This window comes from Microtus pennsylvanicus, chromosome 16 (assembly GCF_037038515.1).
Source record: "Microtus pennsylvanicus isolate mMicPen1 chromosome 16, mMicPen1.hap1, whole genome shotgun sequence".
Lineage (NCBI taxonomy): Eukaryota > Metazoa > Chordata > Mammalia > Rodentia > Cricetidae > Microtus > Microtus pennsylvanicus.
The window spans coordinates 48,341,653-48,365,257 of record NC_134594.1 but is presented as its reverse complement, the minus strand read 5'-3'; the positions used below and the strand labels follow the sequence as shown (position 1 = coordinate 48,365,257).

Below are 23,605 nucleotides of genomic sequence, written 5' to 3'. Positions count from 1 at the left end.
CAGTGTACAAAGCTGTGGAGGAGGCCCATAGTGTGTGCTGTGGAGGAGGCCCATAGCGTGTGCTGTGGAGGAGGCCCATAGCGTGTGCTGTGGAGGAGGCCCATAGCGTGTGCTGTGGAGGAGGCCCATAGCGTATGCTGTGGAGGAGGCCCATAGCGTGTGCTGTGGAGGAGGCCCATAGCGTGTGCTGTGGAGGCCCATAGCGTGTGCTGTGGAGGAGGCCCATAGCGTATGCTGTGGAGGAGGCCCATAGCGTGTGCTGTGGAGGAGGCCCATAGCGTGTGCTGTGGAGGAGGCCCATAGCGTGTGCTGTGGAGGAGGCCCATAGCGTGTGCTGTGGAGAGCGGGGAAGGAGCCCTTGCTGCCCTCCCTGATGGCGCAGTCTTCATTAGGCTGCAGCACCTGCAAGGAACACTCGTGGCAGATGGAAGCAATCTGTTCTGTTTAGTCCAAACTTATAATTACAGCAGCCTAGGTAAATCTAGGGGCGAGTCGGTGCTTTGTCACTTCACCAGTAGGCAGGTACGTTGTTCCCCGTGAGTGGAGCTAAAACAGTCATTAAATGTGGCGATGGCTGTGTTTGTCTTCCCAGGGCCACCCGCTGCTCTCCTTTACCTGCTTGTTGGTACAGTGCATAAATTCCTTACTTAGAACAATAAAGTATATGTATTTATAATGCAATTTCAAATTCAGACCCGTATAAACAAAGGCCAGGGCATATACCTATTCTGAGAACTATACATACAGTGTGTACACAAGCATATCACATTTTACAGCCTTCTTATTTAATTAGACTTCCAGTCATAACAAGACAATGAAGTATTTCACTGTTGTCTTTTACATTTTATATAAAAATTAGAGTAGATATCCACACTTTCTAGAAAATGTATATAGAACCTCTCAAAATATGTACCCCACTATTTTATTTAAGTGATGTTGCTTAGGAAAAAAATATACATTTGCACTGTAAAGGTGCCAATCTACAACTGTGCTTTGGAGTAGAGTATAGGTTATTGCCATTGGTATTTTTGTTTCTGCATTCTTACACTGAGTGTGCTTTGGAGTAGAGTATAGGTTATTGTCATTGGTGTTTGTGTTTCTGTGTTCTTACACTGAGTGTGCTTTGGAGTAGAGTATAGGTTATTGCCATTGGTATTTATGTTTCTGCATTCTTACACTGAGTGTGCTTTGGAGTAGAGTATAGGTTATTGCCATTGGTATTTATGTTTCTGCATTCTTACACTGAGTGTGCTTTGGAGTAGAGTATAGGTTATTGTCATTGGTGTTTGTGTTTCTGTGTTCTTACACTGAGTGTGCTTTGGAGTAGAGTATAGGTTATTGCCATTGGTATTTATGTTTCTGCATTCTTACACTGAGTGTGCTTTGGAGTAGAGTATAGGTTATTGCTGTTGGTGTTTGTGTTTCTGTGTTCTTACACTGAGTGTGCTTTGGAGTAAAGTATAGGTTATTGCCGTTGGTGTTTTTGTTTCTGCATTTTTACACTGAGTGCACAGAGAGACTACTTTGTTACTTGGTGCTCCATTGGTTCATCACCTAACCTGCTATGCCTTTCTCTATGGTTCTTCTGGAAGATGCTCTGGAAATGGGGACATGGCATCATAGTAGATTGGAAACTCCAAGTCCATACCAACAGTTTCTGTAGAAACATTTCTTGTCACTAGGCCTTTCTGCCATGCATGTATCTGTTAGGGAACACAGACTGTGTTTAACCAGTTCATTTAAAGTTCCTTCTGCAAACCCAGACATTTATCTCCCTGTGTTAAGTATTAGTTGACTGAGAGCAAGTTCCCATGAGCACAACTCACAACAGAGCAGTGAAGACAATCAAAATAGCAGATGGACAGGTTTGGAGGATGTGAGGACCCCACGCCATCATAACAGCAGCAGGTGACCTGATGCTATACACCACTGTCTCCAGCTTACAACGTGCTAGTACCCGAGTCTCATTTCCTGTTAGAGATTCAGGAGGAGACATAGAAAGTGACGTATCAGATACAAATCTATGATCCAAACACTTGTGACATATTAAATTGCACATCAGTTTAACCCAGCAGCAGGCTTGCCAGTTAAGATACCATGTAGTTATCAGTGTGGAGAAATCCATTCTGACGAGCTGAAAACTTTGACTGATTCTTCTTCAATAAAATTAAACCTACATCTTTTTTTTTTTTAATTTCAGAGCAGTGGTGGCAGAAGTTGGTTTAGTGGCTCCCATTGCATATTCAGTTTGTTGAATTCTGCTGTGAGGGCTTCAAGCAGTGATGTCACCAAACCAGTTGTGAAACAGGTAAGAACCGGGTATCATTCTTTATCCATTCCTCTGTTGTTGGGCACCTGTGCTGGCTCTCATTAACACCCGTGTGTGAGTGTCTCTGTTGTAGGTTGGCTCAAACTCCTCTGGGCAAATTCCTAGGGCTGGTAGAGCTGGATCATATGGTAGATCTATTTTTAGTTTATTTTTGGGAAATCTCCACACTGATTTCCATAGTGGCTGAACTAATTTACCACCTCATCAGCAACATATAAAGGTCCCTTTGCATCCCTGAAAGCATTTGTCACTGTTGTCTTAATGACTCCCATTCTGACTGGGGTGAGAGAGAATCTCAATGCAATTTTACTTTGTGTTTCTCTGATGGTTAGTAAGCTTGAACATTTTTTCATGTTTATTGCCCATTTATATGTCTTCTTTTGAGAACTGTCTTCAGCTCATTTCTTTTGTCTATGTTATTTGACTTCTTTAGTTCTTTGCAGCTCCTCATATGTTGTAGATATCAATCAATCTTCTGTCCGCTGGCAATGTTTTCCTCCTGTTCTGTGAACCGTCTCATGTCCTGACTAGCTGTTTCCACTACGCGGGAGCGTTTTAATTCTATGAGATGTCTTTTGTCCATGGTTGGCCTTATTTCCTGAGCAGTAGAATTCCTGTTTAGAAAGCCTTGTCCACCTGTACTTTCAACCTCTTGTCTGCATTCTGGCTTTACCATTTTCTAAAGAAAGTTGTCAATGAGCATCTGCATGTTGGCGTCACACAAACTATTGCCTCGTTCTGTAACCTGGGAAACCTTTGCCTCTCCACATCATCATTTTTCCTTCATTTTCCACCAACAGCTTTATGGTTCCATCACTTATATTCTCATTTATATTACCTCTCCATTTTATATTAGCTTTTTCAAATGAGGTGGGGTCGTAGTCAAGGTTTCTAGTTATTCCAGTGTCTTTATTTTTACCTGTTGGATTATGCTAGTGACTTTGAGACAATCATGATTTTGTAGGAGGTTTATTTTGGGGGCACTCTATTCTGTTCCATATTTGTTCTTTGATAGTCTTGTACCATTTGTAATTATATTTTTTTCTGTATATTTTGTGTGTGTGTGAGTATGGGAATGTGTGTGGAGGTCAGAGTACAACTTCCAGGACTTGGTTCTCTCCTTCCATTGTGGTTCTGAGGACCACACTCAGGTCCTTAAGTTTACACAGTGAGTGTTTGTATATCCACTGAGCCACCCCTCTGGCTTGCACCATTTTTAACAGTTGTTATCATACAGGTGGTTGTTCCATAAGTCACATGAAATCTATGGACAATTTTGAAGTATGTATATATATATTTGCTATTAAAAGTAGTAAGTATGTGTGTTTAGCTATTGATATCTGAAAAGAAAAATTTATATACAAAATCCAAGGAAAATATTTAAGTGCAATGTTGTACTTAGCCTTATGCAGTACAGCCTCATCTTTATTTCTGCAGCAAATGAGAGTGCCTGCTCTTTACAAGAAAGGAGAAGGAATGCTGTGATCAGAGCCCATGACGCTCTTGCCGTCTGGGAGAGGACAGTTTACTTTGCTCCTGGCTAGTCAGCTTTCTGTCTCTGTAATGAAATAAATGATAAATGTAACTTATGTAGAGAAAAACATTTATTAAAGTGTTGTTTTGATTTCTGCTTTCAGGAATTCCAATCCAAGGTTGGGTAGGTCCATTGCTTTGGTCATCTGGTAGAAGTGCTGGGTGGCAAAAATGGGGGCCATCTCATCACTAGTGTTGATTGCTTGTATCAGGAACCAGGAATCCAAGATAGGGAGGGAGAGAAATAGACCAGGCACGTCTCTGCAAGGGCATGCCCCCAATGACCTATGGCCCTTTCAGAAGACCCTGCCTCTTAAAGGTCTTATCATCTTCCCATAGCACTCTCTTGGGTTCCAAGCCTTTAACACATGGGCCATTAGGGGACACCTTTTTAAGCCATAGCAGCCTTTATATGCCATTTTTATATTGTTTCTTTTATGTAACAACCAAAGTTGTTAGAGAATTATAAAGCCCAAAACCCTCAGAGGAAGGACTTTCCTGAAGCTTACTATTCTCCATGGGTCTCATAATATTTCATAAATATACACGCATTTGCATGCATGTCTGCTGACTGAGAATAAGAGGTGAATATTTGACCCATTGTCTAAAGGCATTCACTCAATTATAGAAACCGAACAGCGGCCATAATTCACCCTGTGTGTGTTGTCAGATGTGAAAAGTTATCTGTCTTAAGCTTTTTTATATGCTAACCAGAAAGGCATTTAGCTGCATACATGATCCCCAAGGTAGATGCTTTTATTTTATATGGGTATATATATAAAATTATAGTGCTGTGTGAAGTGTTTGTAAATGTTTGGCTGCTTTATGTGAGCATTTATCCACTTAGAGGAGACATTTGCCACAGAAAGGCCACCCTGGATCTCATTTTAAGTATCGTGATGTTTTTCTATGGGGAAGATGGGTTTTGAGAGAGAAACCATTATTTTTGGTAAACATTTAATATTTTCCGCATATTTTCTGTATGAATAGTAAAATAATTATATGCCGAGGTTTTAAAATGTGATTTCTTATGTTTACCATAATAAAATTATTACCTGTGGTAGAAGGACGACCAGTCTGGAAACTACAGTTTTAATGAATCATTTAGTCATCCCTACAGTCTACTCAAAGTCTACTACTTAGACAACGTGTGCTAAGCTAGGCATAGGCACACAGGGTGCAGAGGCAGCATCTTGGACAGCACCCAGGAAGCTGTGTAAGAATCCCTTCTGTAGACTTTACATATGCCTTCAATTGATAAGTGGCTTAGAGATTCACTTTCTGAGCATGTCAGTTATTCTTAACCAAGTAAAAACTATTTTTTGGATGAGATATTTATTTGATTATTACCTATTACCAATAAACAGAATCTTATGGAGGACTACCCCCATTTCTTCTCTTTTCTATGACTGGCGTGAAGTAAACCAGTAGCGTGAATGGAGGAGCCGCATTCTGTTCCCAGTGCTCACCCCGTCTGTCGATGCTGACACGGTGTCTGGATCCCTGTGGGTAGGAGGCATGAGGACAGCCCTAACCTGGACCCAGCTCAGATTAATTCATGAGATAGTTTAAGATAGAACGGGTAGTTTTTGTGGTATTGGTCTCAACATTTTGAGGTATGTTCCAGTGTGATCAGACACTCTGGATGCAAACTAATCTCTCCTTGGTTCTTATGATAGAAACGTTTTTCCTTTATCAAGGCAACAGTGGGAACCTCTCTGAGATTCTCTTTAGAGCTCTCCCAGGGGAAGTCAGTTGAGATGTGACCAGGTAGAAAGAGGGATAATCACAGCTGCCTGTTGATTGCCATGTGTTCCCTCAATCAGCACGTCTCCTATTTTCCTGATGAGAAATAATCCATAAAACAGGCCAGAATCAAAACCAAATCCAAAGTATAGAAGATTAATTTAAAATGGGTTTCATCCTTTGGCTCTCTGTCTCGTATAATCATCCTATTTTCAGTAACTTTGATAAAAGGTGTATGTACGGTTAATGTGTTTTTCCTCCCTGAGCCCCTGTGTCCCTCCCTCCTTAAACAAGAGCTGGGAGCTCGCAAGATCATGCCATTCTCAAGCAGAAGCTCAAAACTAAGAAGGGTTTCTCCTCCATCCCTTTATACTGTGTATAAGAATATGTTTGTTTTGTGGTCAGTTTGCTCTTTGATGCTTGGGATTTCTCTTAGGTCTGACTCTTGCGCTAATGAACATGTTCATTTATACTGTGTAATATAGGCATGTTAAATAATTGATGGGACCATGGCAGGTGGAGAGTAGCAGATGTAGTCCCTTTGTTGCTATGGTGACACGTTTGGTTGAGGGCTCCTGTCCATCATTTGGACCACATGGATATGACACGTGATGCGATTGTGGTTGCTGTGGTTGGAGGAGAAAATCAACTTAGGAAGAGGCGGCATTTGAAGCAAATGGATATAAGTTTCAGAAGGTGCTGGGCCAAACTTGCGGAATGACTTATGTTCTTCTGTTAACAGGCTCACTTCCAGCCGATGCATCAGCATGGGGAAGTGACAGATTTGTTTACTTGCTGTTGCAGCAGCATTTGATCATTTATTGCCTAACACGGTTATTGTGTGAGGTTTACATTCCTCCCCGTCATCCTTAGGAGGGCTCCCCGTAAGTGGAACTGATGCTGTCTTTAGTGGAGAAGCTGAAGGGAAGGATATTTCCTTTATTCTCTGCTAAAAGCAAAATCCCCAAGCCGTTAGCAAAAGCCATTCTGTTTATGTTCTGTTCCAGCAAATATTCATTGAGCAAAAGCTGGGGGCCCCCAAAACCTGGGAGACAAGCGTACAGAAGATATGGTCCTGCCCCCATGTGTTGGTCGCTAGTTGTTAGTGTGGATCCTGGGGACTGAATCTGGTCCTCGTGCTTGTAAGGTTCAACATGCTACCAGCCGAGCAGTCGCCTTAGCCTCCTCCTAACAGTTACAACAAGCAGCACAAAATAAATACAAACATCAGTGACACACCTGGCGTTCTTGATCTTCACCTTTCTTGTCACTGGGCTGGCTAAGTCAAGAGCTATCTTTTTTTGGGTATTTTACTCAATTAGTTTCCCATACATTTTTCCTATGTTCTTTCTTAAACACTATTAATTAATCTATGCCTGTTTTTATTATTTCTAGTAGGAGTGTTGGGGAAGGAAAAGAATTGTCTGTAGAGAGGCCCTGGAGGATCCTCTTTTTATAGAGGAAGGACTCTGAAATTCAGGCCCAATGAGAACTCAGAGCAGACTGACCGTTGGCAGCTCCTTGCCTGGCAGGCCACATTGCTAAGCCAACCTTCTCTAAGCTTCTCCTGGGTTTATGTTATAGTTATTGAAGCAAGGAGAGGCAGTTTCTGATCTGACTCAAATTTCTGGGTGAGGAATTTGATTAGCTTAGCTTCTTTGTGGTCCGGTGGGCAAAGGTGAGAAGCAGTCCAGGCTGGCTACTAGAGTGCCCAGGTGGCTGCCGCCTTCCATCCCTGAACTGAGGCATTGTTGGGCAAAGAAGATCAGCAACCAGGGCAGATGCTTCTAACACATTAGAACTCCCACCCAGAGATGCATAGGTTCCTTAAAGAGCATTTGTCATTTGTTGAATTAGGGTTTAAAATCTCCCTGTGACATCGGGAATTAAATGTGTTCTGTCCATCTTCCCAATTGTGTCAGAGAAAAGCAATCTGAATCTGAATGCATCATCATCTGGTGGAAGCCTCTGTGATTCTCAGCTCTAGGAGAACGAGCTGCGGCTGCTGCGGCTGCTGCGGCTGCTGCGGCTGCTGCAGTTCTTCCCGTAACACAAGTGTTGTGGATTTAAAAGGTCTGCAATGCCCTAACCATTAGAACGTGGAATTTTAAGTTAAAGAGACATTTTGTCCATCATAAGCCATATTTCTTCTTATTGCATTTATCCATTACCAGCGGAGTTTGGACACAACCTTGAGATTCAGATTCTGAAAGATTACGAGTTTTAAAAATTATTTTATTTGTTGGCTGGAAAACAAACAGAAAGCACTTCTTGAAGCCCGTGGTTCACTGCTTACCACCTTGGGCTCTTGCCATTCTATGTCAGGAAGGCTTTGAATGTTGTACATGAGGAAAAAAAGAATAAACACTGTGTGGCCGCAAACAGCAATCTGAGCACCATTTGCCAGGTATTTCTCATAGCATGCTGAATAGCAGACCCAGGCCAGTGGCTTTCGGGGTGAGTTTTTCTGCCCAGCCTGAGCCCAGTGAGCGAGATCCTAGGCAAAGACAGCAAATATCCTGTTAACACAGCTACTGCTTTTGAACCTGCTCCTTTTGGTGGCCTAAGGAAAAGCTAATGGGACCGACTGACCTCAGGCCTGGCTGAATAGTGGTCTGACAAAAAAATAAATCGAGATAAATTATGCTCTGGCCTGGCAGAGCACCCCTGTCTCTGTCTCCAGGCTTGATTTATGCAGGAGTGCTTGCTGCTGCCTTTGAACATACAGCAAACAAATTTCCTCTGTTGTATGCAGATTTGAGGGAGCTACCGAAGCAAGTCGCTATTGCATACACATCCAGGGTGCCCAGGGAAACCCATCACCCATTCTGCTGCGATACAGAACTCACATACTTAAACCAAAAGGCGTGAAATGGAACAAATTGGGCCATAAGCCAGGCATGAAATGAATACTAAATGGGAAGGAACCCCCGAAAGTGCTGTAGGAAATCTCCTGTGCTGCTAAAGACCAGAGTAGGAGGTGGGCACTGTGGCATGTATCCAGCCTGGGGAGCTTGCCGCTTTGACTGTGGTTTTCTAAATTATTTGGGCGTGGGGAGATAGAGGGAAGTGTTGCTTTTATGTTTGGTTGTTTGAGGGGTTGCTGTAAGAATGTTGGGCAGTGTTTATTTTCCCATTCCTTAATCAAAATCTATCACAAAGATTAAAACCAGCAAAATATGGCTTTGTTTCTATCTCGAGAAATATTTTCCACTCAAAGGAATTTTTTCCACTCAAGGGAAGCTGGAAATCATGGTAAAAGTACAAACACTCCTGAACTTTGGTATTAGTATGTTGTGGAACTTCTTTTTTTTTTTTTTGCAATCTTTTTTTTTTCTTTTACCTTTTGGACATAGTCTCAAGCAGTTCAGTCTGGCCCCTCGTCGCTGTGTCGCTGAGGATGACCTTGAACTCAGATCCTCCTGCCTTGACTGGGAGTGGAGGTTTATGACACCACCTAGTTTACGGGGCTCTCAGGATCAAACTAAAAGCTGTGCCTATTAGACAAACACTCTACCAGACATATCTGCCGCCCTTCACAGAACTTCTTAAAGATGTTATTCACTCCTAAGAGGTGGTTTGTGCCCTCCCCCACACCAGGTGTTTCTTGTGGCAGCATGTGTCTGTGGGAGGCAGGTTTAGCCTTTTTCAGTTGAGGGATTCAGTCTTTCCCTCCCCACCCCCTCAGTGAAGTTTAACAAAGAATTGCAGAGAATGCTCCCCTGCCTCCTTGTGGCCTCTTTCTTAGGTGGGTGTAGGCTTCCCACCCATCTAGTCTCTGGTCACAGAGAACAGAGAGAGCCTTCTGTGACCTAGATAGCAGGAAGCTTATTGTAAGATCTTAGGCAAAGTCAGCAGCAGGCTTCAGGAAGGGAAAGAGCTGAGAGGGACCTGGACGTCCTCAGGCTGGAATCAAAGGCTGTCGGATGGCTACAAAGTTCTCCAGGCCCAGCTGTCTGTCATTGCTCCTTGTATCCAGCTACTCTCTCAGCTACTGGTCTGTCTCAGGCTCATTTGCTTCACTGCCTTCTACCAGGCCGTTTTACCACTTAGAGTTGAACTCAGAATGTGACTAGCCAAATTAATGGATCATCATCTCTGATATTCAGCTGCTTTGGAGCAGGTTCACACCCTGGCTTTACTGTTTCTGTTCCATTTGCCTAGCAGGTTGTCGTCGTCCTCGTTGGTGGTGGTGGTGGTGGTGGTGGTGTGTGTGTGTGTGATCGTGTACTGTGTTAAGGCAGAAAAGCATTGTCTGGGGCTGCCCTCCAGCAGTGGCTAGTAATGTTACTAATGTCCCTCAGAAGGGCCCTGACAGGACATAGCCCAGCCCTGTGAAGAGCGTACTGTCATGCCCACAAGGTGTCAGTAAGGAAGAGGCTCTTATCTCCACTTTGAAACAGCAGAAATTGGGGCCACATAAGGTTAAGTACTTTGCCTAAAGCTATAGACTTAGCAGGGTGCAGAACTGGAATTTAAGGCCAGATTTATTTGACTTCACTAGATTCTGTTTTTAAACACTGGAAAAGCAGCGCTGGGTTGAAGCATGATAACACTGGGCCTTTCTGCTTTGGGGTGACTGGACCTTAGCATTTCAGAGCTCTTCTCAGTATCTGACCACCAGGATGGTGCTTTACTTCCTCATCTCCAGGGAGAGGCCTTCTCGGAAGGTGCTCTGTCATTGAAAAGAAATAGTTAAAACTCAGTGCTTTGGAGTGGGTTTGTTCTCACTATATCACAACAGGATTAGCATCCGGAGCAGGCTTCTGCAGCTGGGAAGTCTCCGTCTGCAGGTGTTCTGGTGCCTGCAGGCCTCTGCCACAGGTGTCTTCCTCACTAGGGGTCTATGGTACTTTGCAGCACTTTGGCCTGGAGGCCAGGGCAGCATTTGGGCTTTGAGACAGAGCAGGCACGTGGTACATGTTTGAATAACTCGATGGAAGTATATGTTCCGTGCTTCCCCCAAGATCACGCCTCAGTCTTGCTTGCTGTTCTTTGTTCAGGTTTTCACAGTCCAGTGTTAGAAACTTTCTATCTGATGCCTGTTTGGATTTCACTTATGGGTCAGCACTCATCTTGGGTGGTTTCTGCTTTTAATTTTGCATATTACTCTCCGGGAAGGTGTCTGCAATGGACAGTCTTTTCTCCATCCTGCCCCCATACCCTCTTTTAACAGAAGCCATTTGGTGGCACTGCATTGAATAAAAGTATAGGTTTCAGAGCCAGACGGACCTGGGGTATCCTCCACCCTGTCAAGCTCGAGCTGGGTAACCTCTTGTAAGTTACTGCGTCAGAGCGTGAAGTGTATAAGACACCACTTAGTGCCATGTGTGGCTCAAGGAAACTCAGAGGTTGCCAGTATTACTGCAATAATCTCCATGGTAATTACTGTACTTCTTTCCCTGGCCTGTTGCTGCTCCTTCTTCCCAAGCGGGGGAGCTCTTAACTTGGATGCACAGTCATACGGTATCCATGGACTGCGTTTTGTTTATACCCTGTTGTCACCCTAGGATCTGAAGCATTTCAAGTGTGATAAAGCAAATTTTGTATGAAGATAATTGCCGTGCTGCTAATGTAGAGGGGAGCCGAGGTGTTTTAATTAATGATGTGCCAGACACCCTTTCAAATGGGGTGAAGTATAATCTCTAAGGCCTTCATCTACTTGGCCATAATTAGGGACATTCGGAACGTTCCAGAATGACGTCTGCTGATTTGCACACTTTCATTAAGCAATCAGGACTGACTGGCCCAGTGGCCAGACTTGCATGGGATTAGGCTCAGCTTTTGGGGCGGAAGAGCCTGCTATGCTTCCTGTCCTCCCAGGCCTGGTTTTTCATAACCTTTATCCATGTTCCTTGTTCCTCAGAAATAACACTGCATGTTTTTCCTTTTGAGGCCTTGATTTTTATAGAATCCTGCATTCCCTCTTCCTTTTTACATTCTGAACCAGCTTGACCATGTCCGTCTGTTAGACATGAGATCATCTAAGCTCAATGTGAAGCACATGCCTGGGTTCTATGCACCAGAGGCTGGAGCAGGAGAATTGTGAGTTTGACACCAGCCTGGGTTATACAGCGAGACCCTGCCTATAAAAAATAAAATTAAGGGATGGAATATTTTATATGATGTATTAGTTTTCCTAGTTGTGACAATAACTTAAGGGAGGGGGCTTGTAGGCTACAGGCTGCTGTGGGGGTAAGAGGCGGTGGCGGAGTACAAGACCCTCCTCACATCTCCTGCAGTCAGGAAGCAAAGAGAGATGAATGATGGCACTCAGCTCACTTTCTGCCTTTTATTCGGTCTGAAAGCTCAGTCCACGGGTGGGTGCCGTTCCCTTCACAGTCAAACCTCTTTGGAAACATCCTCATACATACACCCAGAGGTGGCGTTTCCACGGTGATTTCAGTTATGGTGACAACGATTAACCATCACATATGGCAATGGTTATTTTGTGGGTGTAAGAAGTAGTTAGTAATGGAAATCAAAAATGTGAAGTTAGAGACATAAAAGTGAGAAGAAAGAAGTGAGTTAAAAACTTGGGAACCGGAATGGACTTTTGATATCATATCTAACTGTCTATTATAGGCTGAGCCCAATAAGAACAGGGACAATGCTTGGCTTCTTCAGTATCATGTTCCTTGCACTGATCACTCTACCTAAATTGATGGGTGATTGGAGGCCTACTGATCCCTCTATAAGTTACTTTGGTAACTACAGGGGTGGAACCTGGATTTCCTGGGCCTGGTGAAAGATATATTAAGAAGGAAGTAAGATAAAGAAGGCATGAGTTTGGAAGAATAAGCGTCAGCATACTTAAGGAATGCATAGGGAAGTTGCACATGAGATGATGCGAACTTTGCTCACTAATAATTCATGTGGAAGAGGAGAAGAATGTGGGCATGTGGCGTCGCAGAGGTCGGTGCGTCTGATTGCTTTGGAGAGGCCTTTCAGGGCTGAGGCAGCTCAGCGAGTAAGAGTGTGCATTGCAAAGCCTGATGACCTGAGTTCTGTCCCTGGAACCCACAAAAAGGTGGCCTGACACCTCAGCTTGTCCTCCGGCATCACGTGTGCACCATGGCAACCTAGGCCCCAATAACAAATGAGGATTTCTTTAAATATCTGTCTTACAGGTTTCCCTGCTGGATCTATGTTTTTTTTTTCTTGGCTTTGTCACTTTACTTAAACCAGGGCAGCTTTTTAAGCTCAGAATCTTCATTATTTTTCTCCTTTTCCACCTTAGGTTTATAGTTCCTGTCCTGAATTCCATTAGGCCTTTTCCTTGCTGTTAGTGTAGATTATGCATTTTAAAGTTCATTTCCATTCTTCAGATTCTTGCTACACCATGTGAATTGAAATGTATATCTTAGGTATCTTCTGTTCATCAATTCTGATCTCCTCCTTCTCCTTTGTCTCCTGTCTTTTTAGTGGAGGTCCCACAGCCCAGGTGGACAGGTCCTTTCTAACAGTCAAAAAGGGGTGCCCTCACCCTGGCATTTAGCTCATGACTGCCAAATAGGGATGGGGAGAATGAGCAGAGCCACTTTGCTAAAGGGCTGGACCATTTACATGAGAGAACCAGCTTCAGGTCTGTTTAGGGGTCTATGGGATTCTTTTCCTTTAGCTTGCTGGAATATAGATTATGACTTCCAATTACGTGGGTGTCTAGAAAAATTAGTTTTGAAAACCCTTAAAGTATGCCTGTAGACCTATTTACCAATCTACTGTAATTATTTATTGATCATATGTCATGTGACCAGGCCTGGCCAGACCCTGCTCAGATAGAATAGTAAAATTTGGCCTAAGGTTTTCCGCCTGTCATTCTGTTTGTGATTTAGGTTATTAGAGAAAGCCCATTTGTGCTGAAATCAAGACAGATCGCCTATGGGGGTTCTGAGTGGAAATTCATCTGTTCTCGCTGTCACTTGAGAGACCGTGCAGCGCTGGTACCTTCGGTAGTGGATTATGCACAATCAACAGTGATGAACATATGAGCGCTTTTAATTAGTCTTCATGCCCTCTGTCTAATGCAATCAGAAGCCCTGCACCCGAGTAGAGACTTACAAATCAATCGTTCATCATCTTCTGAGGTGGAGATAAACCCATTTGCCGTTAGCCTGTGACTTAAAATATCTGCTTTCTGTAACCAGACAGGCATCTACAAACCGAGTATATTTTGAGCATGTAGACTTAAATCTCAAATTGCAGATTGCTTTGATTAAGTGTAATTGTGAGAATTAAGGTGTCTCTGGCTTCCAGTCAGCACATGGAAAGCCTCTCAGCTGACAAAACGACAGCTCGAGGCTGGCGGGAAGGCACTCTGGGCCAGCTCTGCAAACCTCGTCCTACTCATCCTGAAATGGAAAGGAATGCTGGACATCCTCCTCACATTATACTGAAGGTGTGTCAGGTATCACAGCTCTATGTTAGGCGCGCTGATGGTAAGGCACTCCCCCAGGCCTCACGGGGGCAGAAAGCCCACCCTGTCTCATTTAGGCCCCTGCTCCCATACAAGGGGCTACTGTGAAAAGGCATGGCCATGTCAGTTCCTGCTGGGGAGGCTGATCTCTACAGGCTGAGGATTTAGAGACATAAATCCAAAGATTTGCTGAATTGGGTGCAAAGTGCTACAGAGGTGATGGGGGAGGACACATACCCGAGTAGATCTGACAGAATTCTGCAATTTAAATAAAATTGACAGATTTTCTAATTTAATGGATAAAAGCTTGTATTTTGATCTTCTGTTAGGAACAACTTCCCCTCCAAAGTGACTTGTAGAGGATGCAGGGGCACGTTAATCCTCTGTTAATTAGTAGCATGCGTGGGCACCGCAGAACGCATCACTGGCTGCTGGAATATCTGTGCAGCCCTGGATCTCAGAAACATTCGCATACGTTCATCTTTTGATCCAAAATGTGTACTTCTGGGATTTTTTTCTTTAACTGAGGACAAAATCACAACTCTGCTTACATATTTACTCAAAAGAATATTTTTGGCATGCTGATTTTGACACTGAAAACCTGGAAGCAAACTATATACCCAGTCATTATCAGACTTGTTGAGCGAATATATTTAATGTTATTATGATTGTGCCATTAAGGTGGGGTGTATTAATACAATTACAATTCATAATTTTTAGGATTAAAAGTAGTACAGTTGGCAAATGTTTTTATATGTGCAATACACACACATACACACACAGACATACAGACACACACACACATACACATACACACAATACACACACACAGACACACACACAATACACACACATACACACACAGACACACACACATATACATACACATACACACACATTCACACACATACACAGAGTTCACTTTTGATAGCATTGCTAAATGCCCCTGGTAACGGTGCACTGTGTTCCCAGTGTGAAGCATGTGGTGTCTGACATTAATTACCTAATACCTTGAAAGCCTCCTTTTCTCTTTCTGCTGGGGTTTTTATTGAAGCAATCACAGGTCCGCATGTAAGGACTAATGCAAGGAAGGGCCTCATACTCTTCATTCAGTTTTCTCCAGTGGAAACGTTTAGCATGGTGAGTTTTGAGGATTCTTTAATGTGGAGCCGCACAGAAAGGTGACTCTCGCCTCCCTGTGAGTTGGTTATTTGTGGTGGTTTGTCACAGTAGCAGAAGGCTGAACTGCACACCGGGAATTTTATTCTTACTCCATATTTTGTCTTTATATATGTCTGTTTTCCCATCCCCTTGACTCCCCGTCTCTCCTTCCCTCTTTTCCTTTCTTTCTTTTTGAGGCAGGGTCCTGCTGTGTAGTCCAGGCTGATCTCGGATTTACTGTGTAGACTACGACGACCACGAATGTGTGTTACTCCTGCCTTAGCCTCCAAGATACTGGGATTTCAGGCATGTGCCACCACGCTTGCCTGACACTTTTTATCTTCTTCATGTAAGCTCTTGCAGAGGAAGTTTTTAAAATTGTGATGAGGTCAGCTTATCAGTTTCTCCTTTAATGGGCCAAGCTTTTCCTGTCAAGACGCAGGCCCCCTGCCTAGCTGGCATGCCTTTGGCTTCCCAAGAGACTCTCATTTTGATCCTAATTTTGTAGCATTAGATAACTGTATAGGAAATGGTTTGAGATTGCCTTAATCTAATCAACCATCGTTATCTGTTCCTCTCTTATATCTTGAGTTGGTGGAATGGGAAGGACCTTTCTATTTCATTCTGTCAGTGTGTATAAAATATCCACTCATGCTTCAGAATGGGGCTGCAAGTCTAGGCATTATCCTCATTCTTTTTCAGTTTCTCCACCTGTAAATTGTACTCTTCACCTTACCACGGAGGTGGCAGTGACTATAACAGTTGAGTACTTGGGTGCAGGGTTTTATCTGAGTCAGGAACAACACACCTTGAGTTTGTGTTTGACACAAACTCAAACACACCTGAGCAGAGCACAGGGACATGATGGGGTGTGAACTGTGGAGACGGCCTGGCTTCTCATCCTGCTTCCTCCCTTTCCTTACTTTACAGGCATAGTCATCTTTCTTAATCCTTCCCTTCAATTGCTTCATAATAATGTTAATTCCCACCTCATAGGATTAAGTCACTTTGTGAAAAGTATTTGAATGAAGGACTGGTATCAACTCACCTTGAAAGCTTGTTGAATGCAGATTCCTGGGCCTCTATCCCCACACTTACAGAATCAGAACCTGAAGGGATTGGCTCCCAAAGATGTGTTTGTTCTTAGGAATGCTAAGATTATTTTTTTTTTTTTGGTGTGTGTGTGTGTGTAGGCCCAAGGGTCATGGCATGCACGTAGGGTGGTTAACACCCTCATCATCTGAGCCATCTCATGGCCCTAAAGTTTTTTTTTTTTTTTTTTTTTAATTTTTTTATTGATAAAAGGAGGATAAAGAAAAGAGAAAAAAAAAACAAATTTCCACCTCCTCCCACCAGCCTCCCATTTCCCTCCCCCTCCTCCCACTCTTCTCCCCCTCCTCCCACTCTTCTCCCCCTCCTCCCACCCCTCTCCCCTTCCCCCCACTCCTCTCCCCCTCCCTTTCCAGTCCAGAGAGCTGTCAGGGTTCCCTGCCCTGTGGTACGTCCTAGGTCCTCCCCCCTCCATCCATATCTAGGAAGGTGAACATCCAGACTGGCTAGGCTCCCACCAAGCCAGCACATGGCATAGGATCAAAACCGCGTGCCATTGTCCTTGGCGTCTCATCAGCCCTCATTGTTCGCCATGTTCTGAGAGTCCAGTTTTATCCCATGCTTTTTCTGGTAACAGTCCAGCTGGCCTTGGTGAGCTCGCAGTAGATCATCTCCACTGTCTCAGTGGGTGGGTGCACTCCTCGTGGTCCCGACATCTTTGCTCATGTTCTCACTCCTTCTGCTCCTCATTGGGACCTTGGGAGCTCAGTCCAGTGCTCCAGTGTGGGTCTCTGTCTCTATCTCCATCCATCGCCAGATGTAAGTTCTAGGATGGTATGCAATATATTCGTCAGTATTGCTCTAGGGTAGGGTCATTTCAGGTTCCCTATCCTCAGCTGCCCAGGGAACTAACTGGGGACCTCAGCTTGGGCACCTGGGAGCCCCTCTAGGGTCAAGTCTCCTGCCCACCCTAAAGTGGGTCCCTTAACTAAGAATTGTGGTTCCGTGCTCCCCTATCCAACCTTCCTTTATCCCGATCCTCCTGTTTCCCCAAGTCCACCCAAAACTCAAGTCCAAATGGATTAAAGACCTCAATATCAGCCCGAAAACACTGAACCTGATAGAAGAGAAAGTGGGCAATACCCTACAACAGATGGGCACAGGCGATCGCTTCTTAGGTATAACCCCAGAAGCACAGACATTAAGGGCAACATTGAATAAATGGGACCTACTAAAACTGAGAAGCTTCTGTAAAGCAAAGGACACTGTCACTAAGACACAAAGGCAACCTACTGACTGGGAGAAGATCTTCACCAACCCCGCAACAGACAAAGGTCTGATCTCCAAAATATATAGAGAACTCAAGAAACTAGACTTTAAAATGCTAATTAACCCAATTAAAAAATGGGGCGCTGAACTGAACAGAGAATTCTCAACAGAAGAAGTTCAAATGACCAAAAGACACTTAAGGTCATGCTCAACCTCCTTAGCGATCAGGGAAATGCAAATCAAAACAACTTTGAGATATCATCTTACACCTGTAAGATTGGCTAAAGTCAAAAACACCAAGGATAGCCTTTGCTGGAGAGGCTGTGGAGGAAGGGGTACCCTCATCCATTGCTGGTGGGAATGCAATCTTGTGCAACCACTGTGGAAGTCAGTGTTTCGGTTTCTCCGGAAATTCGGGATTAACCTACCCCTGGACCCAGCAATACCACTCTTGGGAATTTACCCAAGAGATGCTCTATCACATGTCAAAAGCATTTGTTCAACTATGTTCATAGCAGTATTATTTGTAATTGCCAGAACCTGGAAACAACCTAGATGCCCTTCAATGGAAGAATGGATGAAGAAAGTATGGAATATATACACACTAGAGTACTACGCTGCTGTAAAAAAAAATGACTTCTCGAATTTTGCATGCAAATGGATGGAAATAGAAAACACTATCCTGAGTGAGGTACCCCAGGCCCAAAAAGACGAACATGGGATGTACTCACTCATAATTGGTTTCTAGCCATAAGTAGGGTTCATGGAGTCTACAATAGGCGAATCTAAAGAAGCTAAGTAAGAAGGTGAACCCAAGGAAAAACATATAGTTATCCTCTTGGATAAGGGAAGTAGACAAAATTGCCGGGGGGAAAATGGGATCTTGGGGGTGGGGTGGGATGGGGGTTAGGGGAGATGGGGAGAGAAAACCTAAAGTTTTTTTAATAGCCACCCTTGACCTCTTAAGTCATATCTGTCTCTCCAAGGCAGATGAACTTTGGTCTTTCTATAGTGTTGAGGTGGCTACTTGTGTTAAGGTGAATACCTTCTTTATAAGAATACTTCTAGTGTTGCAAGATTATCTAGATTCTATATAAAATGAAGCTATTGTTTTATTGTATATGTGGCCAGTTCAGTGACATGGCCCTAGGTCAGGAGACATAGGGATGATGGGGTCGGTAAGAAACAGAGGCATAGTTACCGTAACCAAACGTCTCCAGATGCAAACGATAGTAACACAAAATAAGTCTATAGGCTGGACTTAGTCTTCTGCTACTATTTTTAGTATTCTTAAGAATGTTCAGCACAGACTCAGGAGGAAGACTGCGTTTGCAAATCTCTCTGGCAATTTTCTTGTAAGTGGGTTCTTCTAGGCTACTAATTTTTCTACCAGCCTATCTGTTAGGAATTATCTCCCGGTGTAAATACTATGAATTAAGATCTCAGGGTGATTTTAGCTATATAGAAAAGTACATAGTTTCTTCCTTAGAAGAACTCCATGACACCTCTCCCTTGAGGAAGGTGGCAGGAAGACAGAAGTTCCCTTCCTGAGAGGCTTGTCTCCCATTTCCTCTAAAGAAGAAACACACCGGCTTCTCTGTATACTGCCTTGGAGATTTTCTTAGCCCACGGGGGAATCCCTGGATCACCCCCTCTGGAAACACCTCCTCTTCCAAAGTCGCACTCCCTGCTGAGGGAGCTGCCTGGATGGCTGTTTGCCATGACCTCTCAAAGCTACAGTTTGCTCTGATCACTGTGAAGTGCTGCATTAATTACACATTCACTCCATACCTCACAAATGGATTCAGTGTGAGTGTGGAAAGGGGGTTATTTCCGTGAAGTGGTGTTCTCTTGAAAGAACAGAGGCAAATTGCTACGTGCCACTGCAGCTATGGCCTTGGATATAGCAAAAAGACAACTCTAAATGATTGGGAAAGATGCTTAGACTATGGAAGAGGGGGATCAGGGATAGAGGGCAAGGCTTTGATTTCAATCACCAGCACCACAATAACAGGTGAGCAAACAAAACACAGATTTTACACTGAGATTGATTCTTTCTGAGTTTTTCTCAGTCTCAGGCAGTCCACGTAGGGCATTATTGATATACCATTTATTGTTGCGGGAGCTCCTTCTGCTCCTTCAGCCAATAGTTTCGCTTTTCAACCAAGAGTATTGCTTATGCAAGAAAGACAAGTAAATGACAATCAGTCATCGTGTGGTTGAAGAAATAGCATTGGTGTATGTGAGAACCTTGAAAAATATATTTGATTTTTTTTATTTTTCATGATAAAACATTTAAGCTACACATATGTGTATTATTATTTATGATTTTTGTGCCTTAAATAGCACAGTTTATTAACTTACTGGCTGTCATGTCATTGCAGTAAGATTTCTGTAATGTTTCTGTCTCATAGAGTTATATGCTAAAAAACTGAACAGTCAACCAAAAGCAGTGTCTATAAATGTATTAAGGGAATTCTCACTGAAATTTTGTTTGACCGTTTCATTTTGTTCCATAGTTCTATCTATAGTATAAGATGAATAGTTTTGATATTTTAAGTACTCAAATATGAGTAATTATGCACTCACTAACATGGAAAATTTATTTCATTTTGTACCATTTTAGATCTATAGAATAAAATGAATAGTTATTTTTAAAATACTTAAATATAATTAATTATACATTTAGTAAAATAGAAAACTCGATGTTTTATTTTCCCATGAAAAATTTCTCATATAAATGATGCCTACTGTTTAATATTGGGTGATACAGAAGGATTCGTGTTTTAAGTTCAAGGATTTTCAAGATATTCTATAGGCATAAACTTGAAACAACAAACTGGTATTACTTCAAACATGAACTGACAGTTTTATAAAATATATTGGTGGTGAGAACAGAACTTAGTTAAGTAAGCAATAGTCCTGGTACGCTTGCTCGGCTGCCTCTGTTCTTTGCCTGCGTCTTGAGAGACAGATCTGACCCATCAGGGTGTTCTGCTCCCACTGCACCCCGACCCTGCCTCAATCCAAGGCTGTAAGAGCCTGGCTCCCTGGGTCTCTCTGGCCACGGTTCCCTCTAGGCGGTAATGTTGCAATCAAAGCAGGCAAGATAATTTGAATAAACAACCATATGAGATTTTCTTCATACCATATTGACTTTGGCCTGAATCCATGAAAGAGATGCAGATGAAAAATATCCTCCTTGAAAGAGAATATCTGCTTTTGGCTGTGTATTCACCCCCTAAAGGTGTCCAGTCAGTTGGTTGCCTTTTGTGGTCAGCAGGCTATTAGATGGAGATTTATGTCCCTTTTTTTTTTGCTCTGAATTCTTTCCCCATTAAGGCTCTCCCGCATACTAACGGGCTTTAAGACCGCCTCTTGTACCAATAACAAAAGATTAGATAATCCTTTATTACCTGAGCATAGTAAATGCCCAGGAATATTTGTGGACTGAACGAAGCACCTTGCTGGTCTCCACAGACTTGTGTTTGCTAATAACCCTGACTGAAGAGAGGTGCTGTCAGTTATGTTAATAAAGCATGAAGTGCGGGGTGGGGATGCTAATGCAGGCATAATGTAGTGAAATTGCCAGCCTGCGCCGGTAATGGGACCTTAGCCACTGCACAGACATTTACAGCCCTTTATGCTTCCTCATTTCCACCACCAGAGCACATTCTTTTGAGACTCGTGTCTGTGTCATCACCATCCAATAATATACATTAAGTTCCTCCATGCTGGGGACCGTCAGGCTCCATCCCTTTTAATGAGTGTGAGGTTGAAGGATAGGCTTTTATGTAACGTTGCTTTGTCCTGGAAGGAGGCCTCATCTTGGAGGGACCGTGATTTTGGCCCATTGTTTTCCTCAGCTCAGGGCACTAATTATACCAATCACCTATTTCTGTTGGGAAACTAAGGCTGTGTCTTTAAAACAAGAGGGAAGTCAGCTGGTCTTGATGCTGGGTGAGGTTCAAAGACAGGCTCTCTGTCAGTATCAGCCATTAGTCAGCTTTTATTCCGACTTTGTAAAGCATTGTCATCTGCTCGTACCTTCTGTCACTCACGGATGTTCACGTCTTCACACACCAGGCTTTGCTTGAATGGAACATTGGGTTGAATGGTGCTTTGTTTTGATTTACTGTTAGTTTTCAATGAAACATTTTTAAATCAAGTAATTGCATAAAACATTGGACAAAATGCATAGAAATCAAAACAGAAGGAAGCCCTTCTTATTTAGCCCGCAGTGCACTGTGAGATGTGACTGGTCTTCCCCTCCTTCCACTCCCAATCTTGGGTGTTTGTAACTTCTCTTAGTGTCCCCTTCAAAATGCTTTTTCGTTTGCCTAGTTCTGTGTTCTCACCTAACCCCATCTCTTGTCAGCACAAATGATTTTTATGATATGTTCTCATTTTCTTCTTCTGTCCCTCTGGTGTTAGTTAGGTTTCTGTTGCTGTGATAAGCATGATGACCAAAAGTCACTTGGGGAGTAAAGGGTTTATCTGACGTACAGGATAAAGTCCATCATTAGGGAAAGACATGGTAGGAACCTGAAGGCAGGAACTGAAGTGGAGATCATGGAGGAACACTGATCATTGGCTTCCTCCTCTTGGCTTCTTCAGTTGACTTTCTTACGCACCCCAGAACTACTTATTCAGGGACAGCACTGCCCACAGCCGGCTGGGCCCTCCATATCAGTTGTCACTTAAGAAAATGTTCCTCAGATTTGCCTAAGAGGCCAATATGATGGAGGCATTTACTCAATTGAATTCCCTTTTTCCAAGTGGTCCTTATTTGTGTTAAATTGGCAAAGCCTAAGCAGAACCCTTGTCCTCTTTCTTTTCCGATGCTTTTCTGTGTTGGGCTAATTTCTTTCTATTCCCCCTTTGTTCTATAACTTGTCTGCTCAGAGTTCTCATGGGTTTGCAATCAGCTAATGCACTAGCTATCAACTCTCCTGGCCTGAGTCACGCCTCCTGCCCATAGTCCTATTGTACCTGCAAGAGCAAATCCTACATGCAGATGAGGCCATTTCCTGCTCCCTGCAGGATGGCACCATGGTGGGGCCTGGGCATCGGAGGAAGGTTTGCCTGGGATCAGATGTTAGTTGATCCCCTTTGCTCTCAGTGACTGTACTTGCTCCTCTATAAATTGAGGGTGATAGTCTTTCTGCCGAGCCCTGCGCTGTGTATGACACAAAGGGGGAAATGCTGTGCTGACTAAGTAAATGCTCTTAGTGACGGTTAGTGGTGCCTAGTGCTTCTCTCTAGGCAGGAACTGTCCTGCAAGCCTCGTGTGAATTTATCCAAGTCTTTCTGTGAGGGAAGAATCGGTAACATCTCCATTTTATACTTGCGAATTTGAGTAAGCCATATTTTCCTGTCTTAGTTTTTTAGTTTCCTGTTATTTTCACAAAACATCTCAATAAAAGCAACTTAAGGGGGAAACGGTTTGTTTCAGTTCACAGTCCCAGGTTACAGTTAATCAATCATTACAGGGAAGGAACCTGAGACATTACAGCAGGAGTATCCATAGTCAAGGCGCAGGGAAAGATGAATGCTTGTGTGCAGCCTCCTCTCTAGCTTCTCACTGAATCCAGGACCCAGCCCGTGAAATGGTGCTGCCCACAGTTAAGATGCTCCTCTATCAATTGATGCAATTAAGATAATCTCCTACGGGTATGCCACAGGTTAGTCATCAAGGAAATCTAGATTGTGTCAAATAGATCATCAACAAACTGTCACAATACATAGGCAGCTAGAATTTGGACCTAGGGGTAGATTTCCTAGGTGCAAATCTGTGCTCTTATGTGGTAGCTATATATCCAAATTCTATTTATGTGGTAAAGTCCCTGATAAATGGTGTGTGTGTGTGTGTGTGTGTGTGTGTGTGTGTGTGTGTGTAGACCATAGACCACAGTCAAGTGTCATGCCCCCCTTCCACTTTGTTTGAGACAGAGAGTCTCTTAATGTTCCCTACTCCACACAGTTGCCTGGCTGGCCTAGGAACTTCCTCTGCTTGTTATTGCCCATTTTCTCAAAAGAGCACTGGACTACAGATACATTGCTACCATCTGTGTCCAGCTTTTATGTAGGTTCTAAGGGTC

General features: G+C 43.3%; 1 protein-coding gene across 5 annotated transcripts in view; it reads left to right on the top strand.

Annotated features, from left to right (window-relative positions):
• Fhip1a (FHF complex subunit HOOK interacting protein 1A) overlaps window positions 1-23,605 on the top strand; it is a 216,107-nt gene that overhangs the window by 90,999 nt on the left and 101,503 nt on the right. For 4 of the 5 annotated variants that reach the window (XR_012908042.1, XM_075950504.1, XM_075950505.1 and 1 more), the window contains one exon: window positions 2,201-2,308. The exons of the other annotated variant lie outside the window; for it this stretch is intronic. The gene's annotated coding sequence lies outside the window, so the exon portion shown is untranslated. The remainder of the gene's footprint in view (window positions 1-2,200; window positions 2,309-23,605) is intronic. 5 annotated transcript variants of the gene reach the window in all.